We start from the raw sequence: 6,614 nt of genomic DNA, 5'->3' as shown, positions 1-6,614 counted from the left end.
CCTCCTCTTTCTATTGGGGAATCCCTCGCGGATTTCCCACTGGAACAATCGCGAGACGAAACTCTGCGACACGCGTTTGACCAAGTGAGAGTAATCGATGGTCAAACGCTCCAGCCGAACGCCACCCCGACCTTCCCCTATTTTTCCATTTTAAAGGATAGGTTATACCGAGTGACGCAGGACACTCAGACGAAGGAGCGTGTCACCCAGTTGTTAATTCCAAAGAGCCGCCGGGAATTGGTATTCCAGGCGGCTCACTTTAATCCCATGGTGGGACACCTCGGGCAGGATAAAACACTCGCCCGGATAATGGCCCGATTCTATTGGCCGGGGATTCGCGGTGACGTCCGTAAGTGGTGTACAGCGTGCCGTGAATGCCAGTTAGTAAATCCAGCGGCCATTCCAAAAGCGCCCTCGCGCCCCCTACCTTTAATCGAGACCCCGTTTGAAAGAATTGGGATGGATCTCGTCGGGCCATTAGATCGGTCAACACGAGGGTACCGCTTTATATTGGTTCTGGTGGACTATGCAACGCGATACCTGGAAGCGGTGCCTCTTCGCAATATCTCCGCACGTAGTATTGCAGAGGCCCTCTTCCACGTCATCTCCCGGGTCGGAATCCCAAAAGAGATTCTGACTGACCAAGGCACCTTGTTTATGTCACGAACACTGGCCGAACTGTATGGGCTACTGGGTATTAAGCCGATCCGCACCAGCGTGTATCACCCACAGACGGACGGTTTAGTCGAACGGTTCAACCGCACCCTCAAGAATATTATCAAAAAATTCGTAAGTGAGGACGCACGTAACTGGGATAAGTGGCTCGAACCCTTGTTGTTTGCAGTGCGAGAGGTCCCCCAAGCCTCCACGGGGTTCTCCCCATTTGAATTGTTGTATGGGCGTAAGCCGCACGGCATCTTAGATGTACTGCGGGAAAATTGGGAGGAGGGACCTTCGCAGAGCAAAAATGAAATTCAATACGTTATGGATCTGTGCGCAAAACTCCACACGCTCACCCACTTAACTCAGGAGAATTTGCGGCAGGCCCAGGAACGGCAAACCCGCCTGTACAACAAGGGCACGCGCCTTAGAGAGTTCACTCCGGGAGATAAGGTACTCGTCCTGTTGCCCACGTCGAGCTCCAAATTAATCGCCAAGTGGCAAGGGCCCTTCGAGGTCACACGGCGAGTCGGGGACGTCGACTATGAGGTTAGGCGAACGGACAGGTAGGGGGCGCTACAGATCTACCACCTCAATCTGCTGAAGCTCTGGAACGAGGAGGTCCCCGTGGCGTTGGTGTTGGTAGTTCCGGAGAAGGCGGAGCTGGGGCCGGAGGTCCAAAAAGGGTCATTGGCATCTCGCACCTCTCCGGTCCCCTGTGGAGACCACCTCTCCCCGACCCAACTCACGGAGGTCGCCCAGTTGCAGGCCGAGTTTTCGGATGTGTTCTCGCCCCTGCCCGGTCGCACCAACCTCATAGAACACCACATAGAGACGCCCCCGGGGGTGGTAGTGCGTAGCCGTCCTTATAGATTACCCGAACACAAAAAAAAGGTGGTTCGGGAAGAACTTCAGGCCATGCTCGAAATGGGCATCGTCGAGGAGTCCCACAGTGACTGGAGCAGCCCGGTGGTCTTGGTTCCCAGCAGCCCGGTGGTCTCGGTCCGGTTCTGTGTGGACTATAGAAAAGTCAAAGCGGTGTCTAAATTCGACGCGTACCCAATGCCTCGTATTGATGAGCTGCTCGATCGACTAGGCACGGCTCGTTTTTACTCGACACTAGATTTGATGAAGGGATATTGGCAGATCCCCTTGACTCCATTATCCCGGGAAAAAACGGCCTTTTCCACACCGTTCGGCTTACACCAGTTCGTCACACTTCCGTTTGGGCTGTTTGGGGCGCCCGCTACGTTTCAGCGGCTGATGGACCGGATCCTCCGGCCCCACGCCACCTATGCGGCCGCTTACTTGGATGACATCATCATTTATAGTAATGACTGGCAGCGGCACCTGCAACACCTGAGGGCCGTCCTTAGGTCGCTGAGGCGGGCGGGGCTCACTGCCAACCCGAAGAAGTGTGCGATTGGGCGGGTGGAAGTATGGTATCTGGGCTTCCACTTGGGCAACGGGCAGGTGCGTCCCCAAATTAATAAGACAGCAGCGATTGCGGCCTGCCCGAGGCCCAAGACCAAAAAGGGGGTGAGACAGTTCCTGGGGCTGGCTGGCTATTATCGTAGGTTTATACCTAATTGTTCGGACGTCACCAGCCTGCTGACTGACCTCACTAAAAAGGGGGCGCCAGATCCGGTCCAGTGGACGGAGCAGTGCCAGCGGGCTTTCTCTGAGGTAAAGGCTGCACTATGTGGGGGGCCACTTTTGCACTCCCCTGACTTCTCTCTCCCTTTTTTGTTACAGACGGATGCATCGGACAGAGGGCTGGGGGCCGTTTTGTCCCAGCAGGTGGGGGGAGAGGATCGCCCAGTATTATACATCAGCCGAAAGCTGTCAGTGCGTGAGGGGCGCTACAGCACCATCGAGAAAGAGTGTCTGGCGATCAAGTGGGCGGTCCTCGCCCTCCGTTACCACCTGCTGGGGCGCTCTTTCACCCTCTGTTCGGACCACGCGCCCCTCCAGTGGCTCCACCGCATGAAGGATGCCAATGCGCAGATCACCCGTTGGTATCTAGCGCTCCAACCTTTCAACTTCAAGGTGGTCCACAGGCCGGGGGCGCAGATGGTCGTGGCGGACTTCCTCTCCCGTCAAGGGGGGAGGGGAGTCGGCTGCAGGCCGGACGGGCGCCCGGCCTGAGTCGGGCGGTGGGGGTATGTGGCAGCGGGGGCGTGGTCAAGCGCCGGTCTGTGACAGGAGGGCGGAGTTGGGGAAGGTAAGTGACAGAATCGCTTCACCTGAGTGTGATTAACCTATGTTTTGTGTGTGTTCTCCCCAGTAAACCGTGCCCTATTTAAGGAGGGAGAGTGAGAGCAGAGGGGAACTCATCCCCGGACGAGACGCTGGTGTGTGTGTGTGCGTGTCTCTCTATTGTGGGAAAATATTGTTAGACTGAAAAGTGTGGCAATAAAGCCTATGTACAAACCTGATCTCTGTCCTGCCGTCCTCTGTGCTCCACCCACTCGTAAGGAACTGCCACAATCACCTTGTTAACATGGATGCCAAGTTTCAAATCCGTATCATGAATAGTTTTGTATATATGCTCCGGAAACGAACACTGCTCTTAGAAACTAAGGCGAAATCTATTTTTTATGTAGATGTAGCGCAGGGTTATTTTATAACTCCTGATGCTTACACTGGGTACTACTTTATGTATTGTTTATGTTAGCTGCATACCTACGCGGTATAGCTATAGTCCCTTCATTAGCTGTTTTACACACTGCTAGTTATTTTCCACTGACCGTTAAGTATTGTTACTTTGTTTTATTTGCATAAGTATTGTTACTTTGTTTTATTTGCACGGTTTGTGTGAGAGCACTAAGCGGGCAGACTGGGAGAGGATGCGCGTGAAGAGAACGGGATCTGCACGAGAGAGAGAAAATCAGACCTAGCTACTTTTAACCAGTTGCTAGCCATCCATCTTGCTGTGGTAATTACAGTATCGTATCGTATTAGTATTGTTTATTCGCCTTGTGTCGGAGTTGTCTGATTGCGCTTCGAGCTACCAGGACGCTCGAGGTTCCTCAGACAGCCGACGTAGGACATATGCGGCCTGATAGCGCCTCGAGCTACCAGGCGGCTCGAGGTTCCTCAGGTCAGCCATCGAGGGAGCAGCATCGAGAGGGAGCGCGCTCTGACTGACTGACTAACTGACTGACTGACCGTGTGAGTTGAAAGGTTGCTGAGCGAGACATCAGAGTGACTGTCACGCGAACTGTGAGTAGGATACCTGCTTTGGCGAGGATCCTCACCGATTTCAAGAGGAGTTTTAAACAGGCCTGCAACGGGTTTTTTTTTCTTTTCCTTGTGTTATGCCGGCTTTTCCGTGATCACGTTTATGTGTAGTTTGAGTGACGTCACCGCAGTATTCTAAGCGTTTTGGTTAATGGTACTGAGTGTTGTATTGTGTGCGCTGTATCCATCCTGTTGAGCTCATATCAGCTGCAAAGAGTCAGACACTGGGAGAGTATCCATATTTGAATCACTAGTTTGTGATGCTTGAAAATATTTGTTTACACTCTCTGAATTTTCACACGGGAGTCTTTTCTGTACGGATCGAACATAGCTGTTCAATCCATTTGTATTACATCCCCGATTCCAAAAAAGTTGGGACAAAGTACAAATTGTAAATAAAGCCGCAAGCGGCCTCGACGGGCCCTCGCGCCAGCGGCCAAGGGGGGCGGGGGCATGCGTCCCCGCGAAATACCTTCCACAGCTTCTTCGGCAAGAGACATTACTCCCACAATGGCGACAAAGCACAGAATTGGACACATGGCAACAATAGGGTCTCGCACTGTACGGTTCTCGGGCCCTAATAATAATCTCATCTCATCTCATTATCTCAAGCCGCTTTATCCTTCTACAGGGTCGCAGGCAAGCTGGAGCCTATCCCAGCTGACTACGGGCGAAAGGCGGGGTACACCCTGGACAAGTCGCCAGGTCATCACAGGGCTGACACATAGACAACCATTCACACTCACATTCACACCTACGGTCAATTTAGAGTCACCAGTTAACCTAACCTGCATGTCTTTGGACTGTGGGGGAAACTGGAGCGCCCGGAGGAAACCCACGCGGACACGGGGAGAACATGCAAACTCCACACAGAAAGGCCCTCGCCGGCCCCGGGGCTCGAACCCAGGACCTTCTTGCTGTGAGGCGACAGCGCTAACCACTACACCACCATGCCGCCCACCCTAATAATAATAATAATAATCCTTCAAAAACAATAGGGTCTCGCAGTGTACGGTGCTCGGGCCCTAATAATAATAATAATAACTAGAAACTATATGCCAAGCAGGCACCTTAATGCGAGAGGCAAAAATCACAACACGTTAGGGGGCGCTATAGAGGCCCTGAGTCCCGCCTGGATCTGGGCTTCTGGTTCTCAGTAGCGGTGGCAGTCTAAGAAAAAGGAGCCAAATTTCGTGCGTTGTCGACCATGGCAAGCGCCCCAGTAAGGGTCTTGTAAAGAGTTTGCTTGCCAGTGTTGACAAATCAGAAGCTGCAATATCATTTTTGCCATAACCAGCACCCCCAGGGGCGAAAGTGCACAAAATTTGGCGTATATGTCAGGGGAGCTATGAAGAGTTTGTGTATGAAGTTTGATGACAATTGAGAAAATAGAAGATGAGATATAGATTTTTGAAGAATAAATTTTTTGGTTTTTCCCATGTCAGTAGGTGGCGCTATGCTGTACATGAGCGATTATGAGTTGGAAAAATAAGTGTCCACAACAGCAACGTACTATCACAAGGTAGTGGTGTGAAGGAAAAGCATTATGGAATTATTTACCAAAAACCCGTTATGGAGCAATTGCGTCGGCCAAAAACAGCGCCCCCCATGGACGAAAATTCCCAAAATGTGGTATACATGACATGGGAGGTAGTAAGAGGGTGGCCGTGAAGTTTGACCAAATTTGAGGAAAGATTGGATTTTTTGCCCAAAAATAGCGCCCCCAGTGGCGAAAGTGCACAAAATTTGGCGTATATGTCAGGTGAGCTATGAAGAGTTTGCGTATGAAGTTTGATGACAATTGAGTAAATAGAAGATGAGATATAGATTTTTGAAGAATACATTTTTTGGTTTTTCCCATGTCAGTAGGTGGCCCTATGCTGTACATGAGCGATTATGAGTTGGAAAAATAAGTGTCTACAACAGCAACGTACTATCACAAGGTAGTGGTGTGAAGGAAAAGCATTATGGAATTATTAACCAAAAACCCGTTTTGGAGCAATTGCGTCGGCCAAAAACAGCGCCCCCCCATGGACGAAAATTTCCAAAATGTGGTATACATGACATGGGAGGTAGAAAGAGGGTGGCCGTGAAGTTTGACCAAATTTGAGGAAAGATTGGAATTTTTGCCCAAAAATAGCGCCCCCAGTGGCGAAATATCACAGAAATTGGGTAACATGTCAGAAGCCCAATGAGTGATTTGCATGTGAAGTATGAGCAGTTTTGAGCAATCAGAAGATTTGTTATGAATTTTTAAGCATGTAAAATGTTGCATTGAAAATTGATTGACGTATAACTTCTGAACGGTTTATCCTACGTGAAACGTATTTAGTAACTTTTGTCAGCCATGTCTGTAGATGATGTGTATCAATTTTGGTGACATTCCTATGAACGGTCTAGGAGGAGTTGCGCCGTCTTCGTGGCCATGCATTTCGCACAAAAGTGAAATTACCTCACTTCCTGTTGGGCGTGGCTAATGCATTGGCATTACATTTTTGTCCGGCTTAGTGAGATACATATGCGTACCAAATGGCATGCCACTACTACAAACTACATGGCACCCAGGCACCTTAATGCGGGAGGCCAAAATCACAACGACTTAGGGGGCGCTATAGAGGCCCTGAGCCCCGGCCAAGTTTGGGCTTCTGGTTCTGAGTAGCGGTGGCAATTCTCGGAACTGGTGCCAAATTTCGTGCGTTTTCGCCCATGGC

Source organism: Neoarius graeffei, chromosome 6 (assembly GCF_027579695.1).
Source record: "Neoarius graeffei isolate fNeoGra1 chromosome 6, fNeoGra1.pri, whole genome shotgun sequence".
Classification (NCBI taxonomy): domain Eukaryota; kingdom Metazoa; phylum Chordata; class Actinopteri; order Siluriformes; family Ariidae; genus Neoarius; species Neoarius graeffei.
The sequence above is the reverse complement of the archived record's forward strand: the minus strand, read 5'-3'. Positions refer to the sequence as shown.